Source organism: Callithrix jacchus, chromosome 11 (genome assembly GCF_049354715.1).
Source record: "Callithrix jacchus isolate 240 chromosome 11, calJac240_pri, whole genome shotgun sequence".
Taxonomy (NCBI): Eukaryota; Metazoa; Chordata; class Mammalia; order Primates; family Cebidae; genus Callithrix; species Callithrix jacchus.
Window position 1 is genome coordinate 8,862,325 of NC_133512.1, and position 23,770 is coordinate 8,886,094.

At 38.5% G+C, this 23,770-nt stretch overlaps 1 protein-coding gene across 11 annotated transcripts in view; it reads left to right on the plus strand.

Moving 5' to 3' along the window:
- Positions 1-23,770, plus strand: part of SUGCT (succinyl-CoA:glutarate-CoA transferase) — a 723,305-nt gene that overhangs the window by 425,239 nt on the left and 274,296 nt on the right. The window lies entirely within an intron of this gene.

The following is a 23,770-nucleotide window of genomic DNA, read 5'->3' on the forward strand; positions in this document are numbered from 1 at the left end:
TTTAAAAGTTCTTTTTGATAATTCCCTAAAATTGCCTTTATTTATTTTATTGCCCTTGTTCAATGAGTTTTCTATTCCATTAATGGTTGTCTTTACTTTCCATTATTCATAATCTTACCCACATTTCTCTGTTCTCACATGGAATCAAGAAGTTTCTTCTGCCAAAATGCTCTATTCTTGCAGGAAGATACATAAAACCTATAGAAAACCTTTTCTATCTATTTCTCTCTCCCCATATGCTTACCCCAAATTCCTAGGCTGCACTGAGGTAGTATATTTTAAGTTATAGAGAATATTAACATTTCTCTTAAGGTATGTCTGTTTTGTCTCAGAAGTCTTTACTTAGCATGCATTTTCTACATTTTTGGATAGTCTGTCAGTGTATCATTCCTAGATTTAATTATATGTGCATAACATGTGCATATGTATATATGTGTATCTATATTTATTTCTCATTAATGTCTCTTCCTTGCTTAATCTTCTCTTTTCTTGAGGCCTCTGTTCGTATCTATTATTTCAATAGAGTTTTTTTTGAGTATTTTCTTTAGATGGATATTTGCGTCATTTATTAAATGAATAGTTGCATACTAAAGATTTTTTTTCAGGTCTGATAATTGGTGGAGGATCTCTGGTTTGCAATTCTTTAGATAATCTATAGGTATTATTTTGCACCTTCTAACTTCCACATTTGCAGATGAGAAATTTGATATGTATACATGTCTCATTCTTTTCTCTTCCTATAAAGAAATTGTTCTTCCAACCTGGAAAATTGTGAGATTTTGTTTTCAAAACTTTGAATTTCAAGAACTTTAGCATATGTGCTCAACTGTAGTTTATTTTATTTTCTTTATTTATTTATTTTTGAGACGGAGTTTCGCTCTTGTTACCCAGGCTGGAGTGCAATGGCGCAATCTCGGCTCACCGCAACCTCCACCTCCTGGGTTCAGGCAATTCTCCTGCCTCAGCCTCCTGAGTAGCTGGGATTACAGGCACGCGCCACCGTGCCCAGCTAATTTTTTGTATTTTTAGTGGAGATGGGGTTTTACCATGTTGACCAGGATGGTCTCGATCTCTCGTGATCCATCCGCCTTGGCCTCCCAAAGTGCTGGGATTACAGGCTTGAGCCACGGCGCCTGGCCTCAACTGTAGTTTATTATAAATTACATTTAAAACTCAGTTCATGTAATCCCAGCACTTTGGGAGGCCGAGGCGGATGGATCACGAGGTCAAGTGATCGAGACCATCCTGGTCAACATGGTGAAACCCCGTCTCTACTAAAAATACAAAGAATTAGCTGGGCATGGTGGTGCATGCCTGTAATCCCAGCTACTCGGGAGGCTGAGGCAGGAGAATTGCCTGAACCCAGGAGGCAGAGGTTGCGGTGAGCCGAGATCGCGCCATTGCACTCCAGCCTGGGTAACAAGAGCGAAACTCCGTCAAAAAAAAAACAAAAACAAAAACAAAACCTCAGTTCAATCTGTAGCCTAAGTCTTTCTTCCTCTTGAAGCAATTTTCTTTTATTATTGAATTGTTATGTTAGAGGGCTCCAGGATTAATCTTAAGATGAATTATTTTTCTCTCGTGATTTCTTTCTCTTTTTTTTTTAAATTTATTTATTTAACTTTAGGTGCATACTATATCTGACATTTCTCCCCATGTTATCCCTCCACATCCTCCCTTCCCTTCCCACCCCCGCTGTCTCTCCCCTACCCGCCCCCCCCCCCCCCCATTGCCCAGTGTGTGGTGCTTCTAGGCTACTAATTTGGCTCTCAAAACAGGTCAATCTCTTCTTCAGTTCACTCCTGTCGCCCAGGCTGGAGTGCAGTGGTGCGATCTGAGTTCACTGCAGCCTTGACTTCCTGGGTTGAGGTGATTCTCCCACCAGTTGTACTTTTTATTTTAAGTTAAAGATTATCTTTTCTTTTGTTTTCTTCAGTCTTCTGGTTAGGATACCATTGGTAGTTGTGTCATGAGAATGGTAGAGGGCTTATTGTCTCTGACTCCATCACAGTAACACTCAAGTAGAGAATTTCACTTTCAGGCATAGGAGGGCCTCTGGGTTTCTTGGTTCCACCCATATCCCAGCCTCAGCAGGCAAGCCCTCAGCCCACCTGTTTAGTCCTCCCCAGTGTCTTGGGCTCCAATAATAGGCCCAGCTTTTCAGAACAATCGCTCAGATTTGGTCTCCAGCAGAGCAAGAAAATTGAAAGGGGGGGATTTTAGTCATGTATCTACATAGTGTGACAGTCCTCCTGGTTTGGCTTGACCCTCCAAAAGTACTTGGTCTGGGGTGGGGCTGGGAATGGAGGGGAAGAGAGCTGTGTTAAGCGACCCATTTACAGTACTAAGGTAGCCTCAATGGCAAGACAGAGAACTTGGTGGTTTTTAATTATTTCAGGGAAATATAGCAAGTACACTTTAAAAAAAAACCTGTAAGTGGTTTTCTTTTGGCATCATATTATCAAGGTACTCTATTCTAAGGAGTTTCACAGCAGTTTAAGCCTTATGCTGATTTTCTTTTGCTTTTGATTGTTTAAAAACTATAAACATTTGTCTTATTCTTGTGCAAAACATGCCTTTCTACTGGCTTATACATTCGTAAAATCATAAGACTTTAATATTCATCCCACTGTTTAGACATTATCAACATATATTTCCTGATGAATTAATTTATTTATTCATTAATTCTTCAAACCAGTGCCCCCTTCTTTGTCTACACTGTAGACACAGATTTCTCCATTACTCTAACACATTGGTTCTCAAACCTTAGTCTAAATCAAGATCATGCAGAAGGTCTGTTATAACACATTGCGGGGCCTCAGCCCAGCGTTTCTGATGCCATAGGACCGTTCTTTAAGAACGACTTTCCTAACCCTGGTGACCAATTCTCCTCGTTTGCCAGAGACAGCCCCAGTTTTCGCACTGAAATTTTCACGTCCCTGAAAATCCCTTAGTCTTAAGAAAACCAGAAAGCCTGGTCACTTGTCTAACACACTTGACTGTACATTGAAAACTCAGGAGTACTTTTTGAAAATGCTGTTGCTTCCCACTCCTCACTCCTTCTGGCCCCACTCCCATCCCACCGTCTATTTAATGGGTTTGGGGTGTGGCATGGGCATCTGGAGGTTTAAAAAATGTCTACGTGATTATAATTAGAGATTTATTAACCACTGCTCTAATCACAAGGCTCATCCCTCATTGGAAGAGTTTGGTACTAGCTATTTTTTCACCTGGAATGCTTTTCCTCTTCAGTGGTTGGAAGTCCTGATTATTAGAATCAGCTGGGGAACATACAGAACATACCAATGCTCAGGCCCCCACCTCCAAACTCAGTGAAACTAGTCGCTGAAATGGGGCCAAGGCACTGATAGTCCTCAACTCCTTAGGCAATTCTCTTAGGCACCCAAGAATGGGAAGTCTTAACGATCTCACAGCTGGCTCCAGTCATTCAATGAAAAAGACCTATCCTTCCTATCCATGCCATTTAAATTCACTCCCACCTGCTTTCCCTGATACTTGTCAGTTTCTGATATTTTCTTCTTCATTTAATTCTGTTTATTTTTTCCTTTCCCAAATAGAATCTGAGCTCCATGAAAGCACGAGCTTGATCTTATTAGTCACAGTATTACCAGTTCTCAGGAGTGTCTAGAGCATGTAGGCACCCAATAAATGTTAATTCATGCCTTCATGCCTGCAGTGTATTGAGTACCATGCTTGGCTCCGGGGATAGCACAATAATGAACAACAACAACCACAGACAAAATAGTAAGTCCTTTCTGACTTTGTAGGGCTGACGGTCTAGCGGACTACTTCCTTTTTAAAAATAACATTTTGAGATATTCCATTAGAATCTCAGAAAAGTAAATGGTGAAATAAGTCGAGGGGAAACATTTCACCACATGAAGATTGCCACTGGCATCTCACCATTTCATGGCAGCTACCAGCATCATGTTTCCATGGTTAGATGCACTTAGTGACCTATAGAGACTGAAGTAACATTTCAACCCTGCCTTGTGACAACCTGAGCCATACTTTCTGGGCTTTGTAAATTGCTTCTGTTTTCACTGGCAACTTGGGGCTGTTGAGGAGCTGAGAGACAATGCAGCTTTCACCGCCACATGTCAGGCCCGCAGTGGGATCCTCCTGGGGGTCCAAGGACAGAGCCAAGTCTTGCTGCTGTGGTTGGGCGGCAGGAAATACTCTGGCGTCCTTCATGTCAGCTGGACACACACATGAAAGGACCCAGGAACGCAGAGAAAACATGTAAACAAGTGGACATCCATTTTTATGGAAACAGACATAAATGGTGTGGGGGTGCTGTAGCACGTGGGTGTCTAGATTCCAGAAGGCTTAGTCAGGAGACAGTGTCAATGCTCAATGGCAGAAATTTAAATGAAGGAGGAACTTCGTTGGGGAGGTCAGGACTACAGCATTGCAGGCTGCAAGAATGACACTGCAGAGTCTTGGGGACCTTAGCTGACATACGCAATGAGAGGCCAAAGCACATAGTCCTGGTACTGTTCTTAGGGAGTCCTACCTGGAACAGAGTAGGATGGTTTATGGATTAGACAGAGTCAGCATTTCTTTCTCCTCCTTTTCCTTCTGAAACAAGTCACCTATCAGGTCAGGTTTATTGTAAGATTAAAGAGATAACTGTAGAGTAACTTATCCAGTGATATGAAACAATCTGCATAGCCAGAGAGACGCTGTGAGGAAAGAAACCTCAACTTTTGCCTAGATTATCTAGATTTAGTATGTCTCTAATGGTTAAGTCACTGGAAATATTTCATCTAGAGCTTTGTTTTTACAATGCAAAATTGTAAAGAGAAATCCATTAGTTAAGTGAAACATGAGTGTGAACAAGGTATTTTTTCCACTTACAATACATAGAATATATATTCTATGTACAAAGTATATACTATTGTGTGTATATAGTATATATATGTATCTACATATATACATTTATCTATCTCTTGATCAATTAGTCTGTCTCAGATGAAATGACAGTGTGCTGAAAGGTGGTGACCATTCTATACTACTTAGAAAACATGTTTAAATGTGTCCTATTAGCGTTTAAACTATTTGTGTTATTAGTGAAGGAAGTCTAAGAAAAGTGCTAGAAAACTTGTAGCTTGCCTAGGTATAACATCTCCCTAGCTATATTGTCTCTTGAATTGCTTTCGTTTTATCTCCCCAAACCCAGGCCATGCTGTGAAAGATCAAACCATAACTTCAGAATACCCCAGGTGGTATATTTGGTGTTGCCTTGCATTTTGTTTAGAGCCTCAGTAAGAAATTAGATAGTCATGACTCCACAAAGCAGGCATTGTGGTGGGTTAACAGAAAGGCATGGGACATTTCTTGATTAATTTTTGTAGTCATGTACCATGTATGATGTTTTGGTCAATGACAGACCACATGGATGGTCATTCCATGAGATTACAACTATATTTTTACTGTACCTTTTTAATGTTTAGATGCACAAATACCATTTTGTTACAATTGCCTACAGTATTCAGTACAGTGATATGTATAGGTTTGTGGCCTGAGAACAGGCTAAACCATATGGCCTAGGTGTATAGTAGGTTATACCATCTATTAATAGATTTGTGTAAGTACAGTCTATGATGTTTACAAAATGATGAAGTGTCTAACAACACCTTTTTCAGAAACAATTCCTGTTTTTAAGCAACACGACCGTAATTGTAGATTAGTGTGAAGATGCATTAGCAAGACATCATGACACTATATTTTACTTTCATTAAGCAGTAAAAATTGCTATTTATTTAATCATCATTTAATACATATTTATTGAGTGCATATTACGTACCAGGTACTGTGATAGGTACTGGGTATAATGGTTAAAATAAAATTTAAGAAAAGTAGTTTGCAATTAACTTGTGGAAGTAGGACATTAAAAACCTCTATAATTGCAGGTATGGTTATACAAGAATGAAAATGGTGCTATGAGAGACTGATGTGAAGGACATAATTTAGATGAGGAAATGTGGCCCCTAAGTGACACTGAAGCCTGGTGGTCGTTAGCCAGCTAAGGAGTACTCTCCAGAATATCTGCAAACTTGACATACCTTAATTTACTTTCAAAACTAAAGGCAGAAATACAGTAACTTTTTGTTCTAGTTTTTATTGTTTTCTTGGGGAAAGATATAGAAATTAATTTTCCCTAAAATACATTAATCATGAAAGAAGCCACATGGAGTAATTGTGGAGGGTTACTTTATTTTCCTTTCAAGATTGTGATTTTGGCATGCATATTTAACCTCCTATCTTCCAAGTGATGTGTGTGTATATGTATCTTTTCCCTGATATCTATCAAAGACTATTTGCACAGGAAATAAGAAATAGGAACTCCCATAGGCTAGAATATTTAAATATTTTCTGCAGGATGTTGTATAGATAGTGCTTAAATAATGGAGGCTCTGCTCATTTTGCCATTTACAGCCAGGGAATAAAAGTCCACCGGGAAAGCAACCAGAGGGAATCTCAAGGAGTCCAAGTCATTTCTTTATTTGTAAAAACTGGCCTAAGAAATTACATAGAAGAGACCATTGGGCACAGAAATAAATGTCCCTGCTCCTGCATGACTAATCTGAGGAAATAAAACAGAGAAAGGAAACAAAACAAGGAAAGAAATATCATCTTTCTTCTTTCCACTTTGGTACTAAAAGTATTGAACAGGGACATGCACAGTCTTACCCTGAACTTACAGTAAATTACAGTTCTGGACAAACATACACCACTCGGTAACAATAATAAGGAAAAGTCACCAAGAGAGATTGCTTTCAGAAACAATAAACAAATACAAGCCATTTCATTTTCTAATAGCATCATCACAAATGACAAGCTAAAATAAAGTCTGCATGTGGAGACGTTCCCTTCAAAATGGTGTTACCTGCAGGACTGTGACACGCCTACTTTGTTGGTATAATCTGTATGCGATTTCCTGAGGGCATCTTAACAAATTGTCTACTGGTTTTAGTGTCTCTCAACTATGAGGTATTTGAATTCCATTATTATGTCACAGGCAGAACTGAAGTTAGTCAATATTTTGCCACTAAACTATTGTAATTGAGGCACAAGGTCTTTTTCATTATAATTCATAATAATGTTTTCATTAATAAAGTGCCATAAATATAATTCATAATTTGGGTATTTGATAATCCTCTTTTGTGGATACTAGTTTTATCTGTCCTGAAGGTAAGTTTGTGGCCCAAACTTGGAAATGAAATTCCTTTCTTTGTATGCTAGAGCAGAGGTCCTGCTCATCCTCTGTTGATTGCTGCTGCAGACACCATCATCGTTAGGTTGCTGGTTGCAGAGCAAGTGCTCTGGAGTCGGTAACTTCAGCTTTCTCCAACCACTTTGCTTCAACTTCCTCATCTGTGCATTCAAGAGACTCATCGTAGCTGCCTTCTTAGGGGGGCCTTAGCTCCGTGGTTGTCACAGAGCACCATGCTCGGTATATGTTAGCTCCGTATCCAAAAGGTTTAGAAAAGTGGTTTAATCATGTCAATATGGGGCATTTTCTATAATAGGAATGATGATATTGTTAGTATATCCTAGATACTGTCGGTTATTTTCAGAAGGAACCTTGGATCAGCCGTATTTATATGTAAGTAAACGTTCCTTAAAAACTAAAGGTAATAACAAATTGACTCACTGTGAAAATAGAGAACACAAAAACTAGCAGCTCAATAATTTGCTTTGCAATATAGTATCCTTAAATCACAACTAGCTGACATTGGAAGCTTTGGAAAACAACAAATTAATTGAATAGGGTGCTAAAAGTATTTAAAATCAAGTAAAGAGCAAAAGCGAGAAAACAGCCTTTGAGGTCCTGTCATAAGGCAATATAAAAGTCAGAAACTTCATTGTTAATTTCAAGTGAATGAAATTCTTTTTCTTAAGTATAGATAGAGATAGATTTTTCATTTTTAAAAATTTTTAGAAACTCTTCTTTCCTATATGTATTGATCTTTCCTTGGCTTTGCTAATGAATACTTTTCAGTATTATACCTTTATCATAAAGTGATCTTTGAAAATCACATATCCTTGCCACTGATAGTCCAAATATATCTTCCCTGGAATTGTCTGACGATATTTAGAGTCATTGAGTCAATGATTTTACCTTCATATTCAGACAATTATGTCTAAAATGAATTTTTAAACATTCAGGATTGAAGAGAATGTTTAAACCAATGGCTTTTTTGGTATCTACTGCATGACTTAATTTTTACCACATATGTACAAATTGGCAAAGCATCTTACAGATTATAATAACCCTGATGGCTTGAAATGGATGTATTGCCATCATAGAGCAAGTCCTGAGCCCATCTACCCTGAATCTTTGGATAAAGACAAAACTCTATCCTGCCATGCACCTGGTCAGTTGTGCAATGCTGACCAATACACAGCTGCTAACAATAAGGGTATTGTGCTTATGTAACCCAGTTCAGGATCTGATGGTCAGTCTCTCGATACATGCTGAAACACTAGGGAATGTTTTCTTGCCAGGATGCCTGCTTCATGGAAAATATTGTGTCTCTGTTGAAGCATACACTTAATATCTCTCTATATAAGTTGATGGACTTGAATTCTACCAGATTACATTAGTTTTCCAGGTCAGTTTTGATGGGGTTAAGGCTCTCTCAGTCAAGAAAAGGTCGTCTGATGTGGCATCGAATGTAATTTTAGGAATTGTTTTTTGTGCACTTGTTTTACCAAGTTAACAAAAGTCTGTATTATGTTTCTTCTCACTGATGTGGGTGTGTCCTTGTGTGTGTATTATTCGAGAGAGGCTTCCATTTGTTGAGTGATCTTCATGCAAACATCTTGGAGTGCTTTACAAAAGAATTTAAAAAATTAAACCAAACAGGATATGAAACTGTGCTGCCAAACAAGTGAGTCTTTAGGCATGATTTAAATTTAGTTAATGACATAAAGAGCTAAATCTGTGAAAGGAAGCAAGTTCCTTGGATCAGAAAAAAAGCAGAAAACAGATACTCATATTTTGTCTAAGTCTTCATTTGAGTAGCTCCAAAAATGTTCTTTGAGAAGTGAAGTTGGAAAATCCCAAGCTAAGTGAACTCCGAGGAGCAGTGTTTTAGGGGAAAAGACCAGATAATAGTTCCCATGTGCATAGTGATCTACAGATTGCAAAGTGTTTTCCCAGCCATTATCTCATTTGACCATCACAACACTCCATCAAATTAAGGACTGCATTACCCCAGTTTACAGATGAATAAACTGATGACAGGAGACATTAAGGAATTAAATGAGGGTCACCAGCTAGACAGTGATAGAGCTGGCATTGGCATATGGGTATTGGTCTAAATCCCACGTTGTATATGTAGTAACATGAGGCTCCACTGTGGCAAACTGTTTACACTGGAAACTTCTCCTGCCATTATAGCTGCCTTGGGAGTAATAGTAATGACTCTGACTTCCCAGGGTATTGTAACATTCTGCTTCCTCTCAGAAGGCTCTCCTGACATTCTTGTGTAAATAGAAAAGTAGAAAACCAGGATCTTAATCTTAAACCATGGCTTAATCTTTCCAAACATTTAAACTGACTTTGATGATTTACCTTTAAAACTCACCCTCCAGTGGTTCTCAGAATCCTTCTTGAGAAGATGAGGTTGAAATGATCCCATCAGCTCTGGTGGTTATAGGTGGCTTCTCGTGGTAAGGGACTGTAGTACGGAAAATGGGGAATTCTTAATGAGCTCCCTTTCCATTGCTGACTTGAATCAAATGTAGTTATCCTTTAATGTTTGAGGATTTATAAGCATTGTGGTCTCAGACAGTGAGTCATGACCTTGTGCCAGAGGGGTGGGTGATATAGTATGTGGATTGATTTATGAGGCATATAGTGGCTTTTTAAGGTTTATTCTGAAATGAGTCTTCCAGAAGTCACGTTTTGTTGTTGTCATCTTTGTTTTGCCTTCTTCTCTGAAAACACAATTATTTTCTCATTCAAGGTTTGAACTTTCAAAGCTTGCTTTTTCCTTGAAACACCTTTAGCTGGAGACACCTTTAGCTCGAGACAAATCTCAGAAGAACATTGTTTTCTGAATCTGTAGATATTTTGACAAAGTAGATCCTCCTGCTTCAGCCTCCCTGCCAATTATTTTATTTTTTGTAGAGGCAAGATCTTCGTATGTTTCCCAGGCTGGTGTCCTAGGCTCAACCCATCTTACACCACTTGGCCTCCAAAAGTGTTGGGATTTCCGGCATGAGCCACCACATAGGCCCCTAAACTTTGTTTTGTTTCATTTTTTGAGACAGGGTCTCACTCTGGCACGCAGGCTGGAGTGCATTGGTGTGATTATGTCTCACTGTGGCCTGGACTTCCCAGGCCCTGGTGATCTCACCTCAGCCTCTCAAGTACCTGGAATTATAGGTTTGCACCACCATGCCTGGCTAATTTTTGTATTTTTTGTAGAGATGAGCGTTATGTCATGTTATCCATGCTGGTTTTCAACTCCTGGGCTCAAGCAATCCATAGGTCTTGGCCTATCAATGTGCTAGGGTTACAGATGTGAGCCACTGTGCCTGGCCAACTTCTAAATTTTAATGACTCATTTCTTTTTTTACCTGCCAGACTTTGATAATTATTTCTTTTAAATTCCTTTTATATAATTGTCCAGGTGGTTCAAGATCCCCTAAAAGATGCTATATGATTGCTTAAGATAGAATGTGTTGCACAGAATAGGAACTCAGTCCATGTCTGCTAATTATTAGTTTTTTCAGTTCTAAATGAAATTACATAGTTTTAAGTGTTAGGCAGTATTTTTAACTTAGAACTTAAAATGGAAATTGCTATGATGATTAAAATATTCTAAATCCTCATTGCCCAATATGGCAGCCACTAGCCATTTTGCTGCTAAACACTTGAAATGTGGCTCCTGTGACTGAGGAACTGGATTTAAGTTTTATTTAACTATAATTAATTTAAATGTATAAAGCCACATGTGAGTAGTGGCTACCAGATTGGATGACACATGCTATAAGAATGTGCAGAATGGCAATCTAAATGTGAACTGTGAGTCAGAGAAGTCCTCCAGGAGAAAGAGGAACTTGGATCTTACAGAAGGGAAGCAGAGTTAAGGGGTGGTGTTTTTTTCTTTGTTTGTTTTTTGAGACAGAGTCTTGCTCTGTCACCCAGGCTAGAGTGCAATGGCAGAATCTCATTGCAACTTTCACTTCCTGGGTTCAAGCAATTCTCTTGCCTCAGCCTTCCGAGCAGCTTGGATTACAGGTGCCTGCCACTGCATCTGGCTAATTTTTTTTTTTTTTTATAGAGATGGGTCTTCACTCTCTTAGCCAGGCTAGTCTGGAACTCCTGACCTCATGATTCACCCACTTCGACCTCCCAAAGTGCTGGGATTACAGGCATGAGGCACTGCACCTGGCCAGGCTGAGATATTTTAAGTAAGGAATACAGTAGAAGCTGTAAGGTGATTGACAGTGTTAAGTTTGGGATTAGTTTCAAGACTGCAAGTAGAGCAGACTTTGAGCACTCGGGACAATGGTAATAATAACAGCAGACACTTATCAATTTACAGGCCACATGCTAATTTAATCTTCATACAATACTATAACTCCGAGAATATAAGTAATTTGCTCAAAGGTACAAGTTGATATTGGATGGGAGATTTGAACTCATATCTGTCTAGCTCAAAAATCTAAGCTCTTAACCACAATACTATGCTGCCTTATGATCTGCCACATTAAGAAAGACTTGCAAGTAGGAAATAGCATTTCAGCTAGTAAATGAGTAAACAAATAATGGAATACATCCAATCAATGGAATACCACTTGGGAATATGAAAAGTAACAGAACTACAGATGTATGTAACAACATGGATGAATCACAAGTCCATTATGCTAAGTGAAAGAAACCAAAGGTGAAGGGCTATATACTGTATATTCCATTTGTATGACATTCTAGAAAAGACAAAATTACAGAGACAGAAACAGGCTCAGTGGTTGCCAGGAGCTGGCAGTGAAAGGCAGAGATTAACTGTAAAGAGACACAACAGATTTTTGGGGGGAGGATGATGGAAATAGTGTATACCTTGATGGTAGTAGTGGTTACATGACTATACATTTGTTAAAACTCACAGAACTGTGAACAAAAAGGGGTGAATTTTACTGTATATAAATTGCACATCAATTAAGTTGAATAATAAACAAAGGCAGGCTTACAAGTAGATCCAAGTTTATTTTCTCAATATGGTTAGTTATTGTAACCAGTGTATTTTGAAAAATAAATAATTATAAAATTTTTGTGTCTAAACATGTCTTCATATTGATGGTATATACATATTCATATTTATAAATATATACAACACATATAATAGAAAAATGATGTAGAAATTAAAAACTCATAAAATGTGTGTGTACATAAAGCAGTTAAATTTTTATTTAACATGAGTTGACACATTAAATGTTTGTTCAATTTAGTGTTTATTTGTCATTGGCATGGCAGAGCAGTTGGAGGTGAAAGAGGAAGAGATATTTTAATTAAACATGATTGGTAAGATGTCACATGATTTATCCCATTTTCCTTTCATTGTTTTTAAATGAAAATAGCTATCATATGAAATCACCAATCCTTTTAAAGCTTGCTTTAAAATTTTTCAATACATAATGACATTTTCATTTTCACTCATATTTCGCTTATATAAACCAATTATATGAGACAATAGTATAATGGATATCTTTTAAAGATACATATATTTATATCCTCCTTTTATATTTCTTTCTTTTATCTTTTTCTTCTTTCTTTTTTTTGAGATGGAGTCTTGCACTGCCACACGGACTGGAGTGCAGTGGTGTGATCTCAGCTCACTGCAACGTCCTCCTCCCAGGTTCAAGTGATTCTCCTGCCTCAGCCTCCCAAGTAGCTGGGATTACAGGCATGCACCACCATGCCTGGCTAATTTTTGTATTTTTGATAAAGACAGGGCTTCGTCATGTTGGCCAGGCTGGTCTCGAACTTCTGACCTCAAGTAATCCACCCACCTTGGCCTCCCAAAGTGCTGAGATTACAGGCATGAGCCACTGCCCCCGGCCCTCCTTTTATATTTCTAAGAAACTTCTTATGCGAAATAAACTTCCTGAAGGTCTTACATCACCTTCTCATCACTAGTTTTGTTGTGTATTCATAAAACTATAGATTAATAGAATTTTTAGGCAGAGAGGACCTCAACATCTTCACTCTCCCAGTCCATTGTCTACAGCAGGTAAGGGATTATCCCTCTTTTATAATTGAAGAGGTGACATATAGAATTCTAACTTTCCCATGATCACATTTTTAATGATTAGAGTTTTAGGTTTAAAGCATGATTAATCTTAATAGAGAACTATAAACAACATTAAGTAATGATTATGATCTAAGCATTTCATTCGATTCTTCGCTTTAAGCATTTCTCTAGGTTCAAGCTTTACTACCATCATATATAATAATACTGCAATAATCCTGGTTAATCTTAAGTGGTCTCACTAGGGGACATGTAAATTACAGGATGTGTTATTCTTTGAATGAATTTCATGTACTAATGTGGAATTTGAGGTAATGAATGTGAAAACAGTTTGAAGGCTATAAAGCACTGAACAAATGTTATGATTTTCTTCCTTCTTTTTATCTTTCTGTCATTTACTTGCTGTTTTCCTTAGAATCTTGAGTAATATTCATGCATACATTTGCAGAGAAAGCTCATATCTGATATTTTTGCTTGCTAGGAAATAATTCTATATTTGTACAAATAAATTTATAATGATACATACATCTACATGTAACATATTTTTGAAGGATGATCTAATTAAAATAATCTAAATAAAATAGTCTTTTTTTCTGAACTGATACAAAACTAGTAATTGGTGTCATAGTAACCTGTCACTCTGTTTAGTAATCTTGCAGCATTGTTTAAATATGTATGTGTGTGTGTGTGTGTGTGTGTGTGTATCTATCCTTAAGATTGTGAGCCAAGACAATATTTTCTTAGGTACCTCCTTTATTTTTCTTCTTGTAATTTCACTTTAAAACATTATCTTAATGTATTTAGTGCTACTATAACAACACATGAGACTAGGCAATTTACAAAGAACAGAAATTGATTCTCTCGCAGTCTGGAGGCTGAGAAGTCAAAGATTAAGGCACCAGAATCTTAGGGCCAGTTTCTCTGCTTCCAAGATGCTGCCTTGATCAGCCTTCCAGGATGCTCCCCCCCCCATTCTAGAGGGCAGGAATGCCATGTCTTCACATGGTAAAGGACCAGAACAGAGCAAATGCATTCCAGAAGCCCTTTTTATAGTGAGGGCAGAGCCCCAAGTATGTAAACATCCCATTAGGCCCCATCTCCCAATGCTGTTGCATTGGTGATTAAATTGAATTTCAAGCACATTAATTTTGGGGAACAAATTCAGGCCATAACAGATATATAGGGAGAGCAAAAGTAGACATAAGTAAGGCCAGATAATTTACTAACTCTTAATTGTTATGGTAATGTTAATATCCTTATTAATATATTTCTTAAGTTAGTGAAAACTTAAACCAAATTAACAAAATGGTAAATTTGTTAGTGTTACATGTATTTTAGATCCTCTAATGCATTTCAGGCATTTTCGATATATTATTTTGTTCTTTGTTCATTTCTAACTACAAGGCATGCCTCATTTTACTGAATTTCACTTAATTACAATGTGCATATATTGCTTTTTTTTACACTTTGAAGTTCTGTGGCAGCCCTGTGTTGAGCAAATCTATTGGTGCCAATTTTTAAACATATGCTCACTTTGTGTCTCTATGTCACATTTAGGGAATTCTCCCAATATTTCAACCTTTTTCATCACTAATATATCTGTTATGGTGATTTGTATTTAGTGATTTTTGAAGTTACTCTAGTAACTGTTATGAGGCGCCATGAACCATGCTCCTAGACGACACTGAACTTAATAAATGTGTGTGTTCTAACTGCTCTAGTGATCAGCTGTTCCCCAGCTCTCTCCTTCTTGTTAGACCTTCCTATTTCCTGAGAGATAATAATATTAATAGGTTAATTAATATCCCTACATTGGCCTTGAAGTGTTCAAGTGAAAGGAAGATCCACACATCTTTCACTTTAAATCAAAAGCTAGAAATGATTGAACTTAATGAAAAAAGCATGTGGAAAGCCAGGATGGGCCAAAACCTAGGCCTCTTATGCCAAACAGCCAAATTGTGAATGTAAAGGAAGGAAATAAAGAAAAGAAGCCATCTTCATAATGTAAAAGTACAAAGTGAAACCGCGAGTGCTGATGTAGAAGCTACAGAAAGTTATCCAGAGGATCTAGCTAAGATAGTTGATGAAGATAGCTACACTAAACAATAGATTATTAATGTATTCAAAGTAGCCTTTTTTTTGGAAGAAGATGTCATCTGGACTGTCAAGGCTAGAGAGAAGTCAGTTTCTGGCTTCAAACTCAAAGAAAGGGCTGACTCCCTTGTCAGGGGCTAATGCAGCTAACTACTTTAAGGTGGAGCCAATGCTCCTTGACCATTCTGAAAAATCTTAGGGTCCTTTGGAATTATGCCAAATCTACCCTGATGGATCTGGACAAAAGAAAGTAAAAACCTTCTGGCAAGGGTTCACCATTCTACATGCCATTAAGAACATTTGTGATTCATAGGAGGAGATCAAAATACCAACATTAATAAAAGTTTATAATAATTTGATTCCAGCATTCATAGATGACTTTGAGGGACTCAAGACCTCAGTAGAGGAAGTAACTGCAGATGTGGTAGAAATAGCAGAGGATTAAAATCGGAAGTGGAGCCTGAAGATGTCACTGAATTTATCCAATCTTATGATTAAACATGAATGGATGAGAAGTTGCTTCTTATCGATAAGCAAAGAAAGCATTTATTGAGATGGAATCTACTCCTGGTGAAGATCATGTGAACATTGTTGAATCTACAACAAAGGATTTAAAATATTTCACAAATTTAGTTAATAGAGCAGTGGCAAAAAGTTGAGGGAATTTACTCCAATTTTGAAAATTCTACTGTGGGTAAAAGGCTATCAAACAGCATCGCATGCCACAGAGAAATCGTTTGTAAAATGAAGAGTCAGCCAATCGATGCAGTAAGCTTCGTTGTTCTCTTATTTGAGGAAATTGCCGCAGCCACTCCAATCTTCAGCAACCACTACTTTGATTAATCAGCAGCCATCAACATCGAGGCAAGACCCTCCACCAGTAAAAAGGTTATGATGTGCAGAAGGAACAGATGATTGTTAGCATTTTTTAGCAATCAAATATTTTTAAATTAAGATGTATGTTTTAGACCTAATGCTATTGCACACTTAATAACTTTCAGTATAGTATAAACATAACTATTGTATGCACTGGAAACCACAACATTCATATAACTTGTTTTGTTTTGATATTCACTTTATTATACTACTTGCTTTATTGTGATATTTCTTTTTTTTTCAGTAGTCTGAGCCAAACTTGTAATACTTCCAAGGTATGCCTATATTTCTCTGCATAAAATATAGAAAAACTTTGCAAAAAGACAAAATTTTTTTACTGTAGGCAGTGTCAAATTTACATTAGAAGACAAATCTTTGGTAATATTAAACAACAGGTCTAAATATGTGTTGAAATGTTGGTTTAGATTTTCTTTCAGATCACTTTCACCCTTGTGAATTGCTAATCACCATAATTATGGGCTGTCCAGTTTAGCCATTGTTAATGGAGGTCCCATAGGATAGGGATCAGGTCCCATTGTCTCTCTTATTACTTTGTGGCAGAGATTCAAATAACATAATGGTGACTGCTGTTCCTGGGTTTTCAGACCACAGATGAGGCATCCTAGGAGCACTGGTTGGTTGTCTGGAAGAGACGTCCATCCTCTCCGGTTGACTGGGTCTGTACACCGTGAGCAGAGGAATTGTGGGCAGAGAGTATGCAGGGGAGGGCTAGAGGAATGATGAAGGTGAATAAAGAAGGTTGGAAACTTTGTATGCTATAAATTGCAAGATTGCTAATCTAAGGACATGCATATGGAATGGAGGAACTGTGTGATATTTGGAAAATGTGTAGTAAACTTAGAAGGAAAGTAGTGCCAGGGGCTTTCCGATTTGTTTTTAGATTCTGTATTTGGGTTCTGCTGAGGAGGTGCTTACCCTGAGCCAGGCAACATTTTGAATATGGTTTTGACTGAGATATTTTGATGTGTACCAAAACAAAAAAAGAGGTAGTAGCAATTCTGTGTTTTGTTTTGTTTTGTTTCCCTATGATCAAGGAGATAAAGAGAGATCTTTATCCAATTGCTGTTTCTCATTTCTAGGTCTTGGGTATCGTTTCTGGAGGTCAGGGATATCAGCTGCACACATTTATCAGTGGTAAATAGTGATTCTTACATTTTGACCCTTTGTGTCAAAAGACTTTCTAAAGAGCTAAGTGAAATGTCCCGCTTAGAATTAAGGGTACAAATAAGTGTCAGGTGATCGAACCAGATGAGGGCCTAGGGGAAAAGCATAGCTTTGGGTCAGATTCTGAGCAGCTAGTAGGACAGAAAGGGGAAGACGTGAATGATTATGAAGGATGGAGGCCAGTAGAACATAAGGGTTCAGAGCCACAGAGGCTGACTTGGCCTTGGAATCCAGAGCAGGGGAGGAGCTGAACAACCAGCTCTGTCCTTGGCCTAGAGCCCATGAGATTCTAGCAGGAACCCTTCTCCTGTTTCTCCTGTTTTAACAATTTCTCTCCCTTGCCTCCCCAAACCTTCCCACATGCCCAGCAACCCACCAGAGAGGTAGACACGGTCAGACCATATTATCCTTGGTTGGTGATTTTAGGGGCAGTGGATGGATTTTGTTGGCAATTAGAAAATGGGCATTGGCAAAGGACAATGCACAGTTGTTGCCTTCGAGAGTGGCCCGAGTGTTTCATGAATAAGAAAGTTTGAGAACTCTAATAAAATGTAATAAACAGTGTCAACGAAGATTTTTGGGTTAAATATCTCAGTATGGGCCAGGCATGGTGGCTCACACCTGTAATCCCAGCACTTGGAGAAGCTGAGGCAGGTGGATCACTTGAGGTCAGATTTTTGAGAATAGCCTGGCCAACATGGCGAAACCCATCTCTACTAAAATACAAAAATTAGCCAGGTGTGGTGGCATACTCCTGTAATCCCAGCTACTTAGGAGGCTGAGGCAGGAAAATTGCTTGAGCCTGGGAGGCAGAGGTTGCAGTGAGCCGTGATCACGCCACTGCACTCCAGCCTGAGTGACAGACTAAGTGAGACTGTCTCAAAAACAACAACAACAAAACTCATATGATTTTCCAGATAAAATATTATGTAAACTCTCAATATATTATCTGTTCTACCAAGTCACCTCTACCATAATTACAAAGTATGATCACCCTTCCTTTTCATACCAAATTGTTATGACAGGAACCTCCACCTGCAAAATTGCTGGGATTTTGCCCATTTCAACTCATTCTCAAATGATTTCATTAGCTCACTTGGGCAAGTTAGTTAACCTCCCCATGCCTCAGTTTTCTCTCTAAAGTGGGGAGTCTGAGTCAAACCATGGCCCCAGATTTACCTTCCTTACCATGAACCTCTTCCAGAATTATTCAAAATGAGAACAGCTGGACAGACCCCTCTTTTCTTCACAGGATTTTAGTCAGGTCTTTTGTGTCACCAACATGACAATCAAAAAGTAGGCCATCATTGGTGAATTTCCCAAATCCTACTTTTATCCATGGTCAATGTAAAACAGAACACAGTGCAGCTGCTTTGGTTAGAGAGAGAAACTCAAAGCCACATCTGCTTGGCTTCCCTGCTCACCTTAACAGCTTGCCCTTCATATTATAGTTGATAAAAATGCTCCCCATTCCCCCAGCAAAAGTGAAGTAATTTGACTGAGCGCATAATGCTATTAAGTGATGGATTTGTATGATGCTGAAGGCCACATTCTTTCCATTCCCTCCTTTCCATTTGTGGAGCCTTCAGGAAATGTATTGTGATTCTTTAATTTCTGTTGTAATATATTATGATTCATTATTGTCATGAGCAGAGAAGAGAGTTGAACATTGAAAAGCATTTCATACAAAGTTGGAGGCATTTAATTGACACATTGTCATTGACAAAACTGACATTACCTTAGAGGCAGAGGACGGGTCCTCACATTGCTTTTGGGACAGGGGCATGGAAAAAGAGAAGTTTTCACCAACTCCCTTTATTTTATGTATCTCAATGGCTCCTAAACACACCTCTCTCCGCTCTTTTTTCTTTTCTTTTTTATGTAACTAGAAAGAGTACAGTACATTTTTAGGAACTAGTTAGAGCTATAACTAGTGACACCACTCCCATCTTAAAAATCGTTCAGCTCTCCCAACTCATTCGAGGTCAAATGTGGTAACCAGAATATGGAGATGATCTTTGCTAATAAAGGTTCAAACTAACATGGACTCTTCACTGTGAGCTAGGTTGGATTTAGATATTATACCAGTGGTCGATAGCCTATGATCTATGTTTAGTAGCTTAAGCAACTTGTGTTCATCAAAGTTACTGGTACCCTTTCCCTCTGCAGCTGATGGAAAACATATCCTATTTAATTGGAAGGAAAAGCATCTTAAAATAACACTGAATCTTGGACATGTTGAAGAGCAAATAGTTACATTTCCATGTAGTGCGAAATCCTCATTTTATGTGGGACACGGCTGATATGTTTATAAGCTAAGTTTCTTTTCAAACTAGAGACTCCCACAGATGTCTCATCTGGGAGGACTTACGAACTGTGTGACTTACTTTATTGTTACTGTTAATAATAAAACAAACTGTTCAATTTAGAAATCATCTCTTATCCTTTTCATTGCTTTTTGCACATTTCCTTTGTAGTTATAAACGGATCCTTTGTATTTTAATAGTTTATTCATTCATTCCAATAAAAATAGCTAAAAAGAAAAATTACAATAGGCACTGGGAGTACATCATGTCCTTGGAAACCATATTGGTACTACTGATATGAAAAGGACCAGACAGTCACAGAAGAAAATCTACCACCACTTTTCTGAATATATAGAGATAAGTTTGGTAACATTGAATGCTGCTGCTGCAATGTAAATTTTCATTTAGAAAATGGGACTCTTTTTTTTTTTTTTTTGAGATGGAGTTTTGCTCTTGTTACCCAGGCCGGAGAGCAATGGCGCGAACTCGGCTCACCGCAACCTCCGCCTCCTGGGTTCAGGCAATTCTCCTGCCTCAGCCTCCTGAGTAGCTGGGATTACAGGCACGTGCCACCATGCCCAGCTAATTTTTTGTGTTTTTAGTAGAGAGGGGGTTTCACCATGTTGACCAGGATGGTCTCGATCTCTTGACCTCGTGATCCACCCACCTCAGCCTCCCAAAGTGCTGGGATTACAGGTGTGAGCCACCACGCCCGGCAGGAAATGGGACTCTTTAAACATGCACAAATTATTTCAAGTTGAATACCTAGAAATTCAAAGGAGAACTTAAGGCCCTATCAGCTATCCAAGAAAATCTGACTCTTCCCCTCCACCAATGGGCCACAGACTATTTGACAGGTCTGGCTTTATATACATTTGCAAACTTGGACATGTCTTTTATTAAACACTGGGGGTCTGATAGATGTGAGTGGATGGAGATCTTCTTTTAGATAATACATGTGGTGTTAAGGTTTATATTTGCCTCTTGTCTTCATTGCCTTTACTGTCACTTGTCTTCCCTGTTACTTGATTTAAAGGCTCTTATTCTGGTGCATTGAACAGATTAGTGAAAGTCTTGGTAATTTTTATATTATACACATTTATTCCTGTATTAACACATTCTACTATTTAGAATCAAGTGATTTCTGTAACTAGTAGCAAACAAATTAGAAGATCCATGAGATCAAGAATCATGTATTTCCCCCTTAATCGCTTTATTTAGCAATGCAACCTAGTGGATGTAAAATAACGGATAATTGAATAAAATAATGTTGTTGATTTCTGGATAGAAATATTGAAGCACAGGGCTTCAAAGTTATACAGCAAGTAGATAAGAAGATAGGCACTAGATCTGATATCTTTTTGTTTTTCCAATAAATCTTCGTTTTCTATCAGATTCTGTTTCTCCAAAAGATAATCCTTAACATATAAAAATAAGATTGTTAAAAGGTAGGTTAATTTTCCCCAAATTAGTTATCAAATAAAGAATTGTTCTGGCCTGGCTTCCTTAGCAAAACATCTTGGAGATATAAGTGTGCAATTGTTGTACAACTTCAGGTTCAGATAAGTTTCTTTTTTCCCTAGAATCTTTCCGATTGGCTATGGAGACTCACATCTATGAACAATGTGCATTTGATTCATTTAAACTAAATTAACAGGAAAACCTGTTTCAGTAAAATATAATTCAATTTATTGTAGCAAGTGTGATCTACTTTACAAGCTTGAGGTACAAATAAGGTCATGTGGTAGTCATCAGTGCTGTTTACCAAATATTTCCAGCTTTCTGACTTTTGGCACTGTGGCAGGATTGCACTTTCTGGCTTTCTTATAGTGGGGTGGGATGATGTGACTAGATCTGGCCATGGTGTCACAAACAGAGGGTTGTATGTCATTTCCAGGCCAGAGCATTCTGTATCCTGCTTGAGACCCTGAAGAGCTCTTACTCTCCTTGGCATGGTGGACTGGTAAATGCTTGATACAGTGACTTCTTTGTCAGCCTGGGTTCCTGAATGATTAAAAGGAAAATAGCCCACTGTTGACCCACAGTTGAAATATAGCATGGAAGAGAAATGAACCTTTGTTGTTTTAAGCCACTGAGATTTGGGGTTGCTGTTCCTGTAACATAATTTAGCCTATCCTGACAGATATAGGTACTATTTTTAATTTTTCCAGCTAATCTTTGAGCCCTTCAGATATCATCTGCCTCCATTAGTTTCTCCAAAAAAAAAAAAAAAAAATTCAGTGTATTATTTTACTCAAAAAGGTCTGAAAAAGACTGAAGTCTTTGTTTTTTTTTTTGAGATGGAGTGTCGCTCTGTTGCTTAGGCTGGAGTCCAGTGGTGTGGTCTCGGCTTACTGCAATCTCCTTCTCCCTAGTTCGAGAGATTCTCCTGCCTCAGCCTCCTGAGTAACTGGGACTATAGGTTACCCAGCACCACCACTCCTGGCTAGTTTTTTGTATTTTTAGTAGAGACAGAGTTTCACAGTGTTAGTCTCAGTCTCCTGATCTCATGATCTGCCTGCCTCGGCCTCTCAAAGTGTGGGGATTACAGGCATGAACCACTGTGCCTGGCCCAAGACTGCCTTTTCCCCATCTCTGTCACACAGTATACCCATGGCTCCTCATAGACAAGTGGATTCTTGTTTGCTAGAGTGATAATACCCTTGAAGAGCCAGGTCTCTGCATAGGTAGTGCCACATGCCAAGATATCAGCTGTTTAAATTTACACACTTAGGTGTTGCTTAAAGCACAGTAGTGCGAAGGGGTAACTGGAGCACAGCATTCAGTATACTGGAACCATGTCTTTCTCCTGAGTAGTGGACCATGGTGGGCCCTTCTCTGCCAATAGACTATAGTTAGAGTAATGATTCAGCCGAGAGATTCCAATTATCTTCACTACCGAAAGGGACTAAATCAATGGCTTGAACTTTGTTCAGGGAGCTGGACACATATACAATTAATCCACATATGTCAGCATGCCAGGTCATTACTATAGAGGCAGATGCTCTTTAGAAAGGTGAGTGGACGGAGGATTCATAGAGGTGATAATTATTTTGGACATTCATGTATATGAATTTCTTTTTCATAGCAGAGAACTAGAGAAAGTCACTGCAGGAGGAGAGACTGTTCACCTAGACATGAAATCCAGAGTAGGAACAAGCATGCAGTAGTCAAACATCTGTTTGGTGGGACATCAGGATCTGTTGATGGGACAAACATCTGTTGGGATGCATGGGATGTGAACCATAACCGTAGGATATTATTTCAGAAAACCAGGTGGTCAAGAAGGTGACAGAAGATGGTAACTTTGACCAGGGAATGACAGCTACCATCCCAAACACAGGATCTGTGTAGACAGTATGCAGATTTTCCAACCTCACATATGTGATACATGACTCTCAGAATGGAGGGGGTTGAAATTTGAGAGAGGGAGAATATTAGACTTTCAAAGGATTGACAAGGAGATAATGATTCTTAATAAGAGCATCTCTCTCATCTCTAAGACCATCTTCTTTTCTGTCCACGATTCTACACATAATGGTGGCTGGAGAGCTGGAATTGTAAGGGGAACCTAAACGGGGTTCACCTTCTTCTCCACTTCCTTCTGAATGAAATGCTGTCTCTTGTTGCTGCCAACTTCCGATGCCACAGGAAGCAGCTCTGTTTTGTGGTCAGATGAGAGAGGGAGGTTGAAACCAACACTTTAAGGGAAGCCTCAGAAGCTGGTGCTCGAGATTTGCTTGCTACCCAATATTATCCTTGCCACAGGATACCACAGGGTTGGGATAGAGTTTCTCAGAAGTTTGTGGGTAGCATGTGTATTCTCATTAATTAGGAAATTAGATTGTTGGCTGTAAATTGAAGGGTAAGGAATGTTTTTATTTAAAATTGAGGAAATGAAGTGTGGGAGGGTAGATGATAGCCATGCTTTTTACACCAAATTGCAGTGGTTTACTTGCTTTTGGTTTGAGGGACATATTAACTTCAGCACCAAAGCTGGTCCCTTCAAATGCCTTTCAG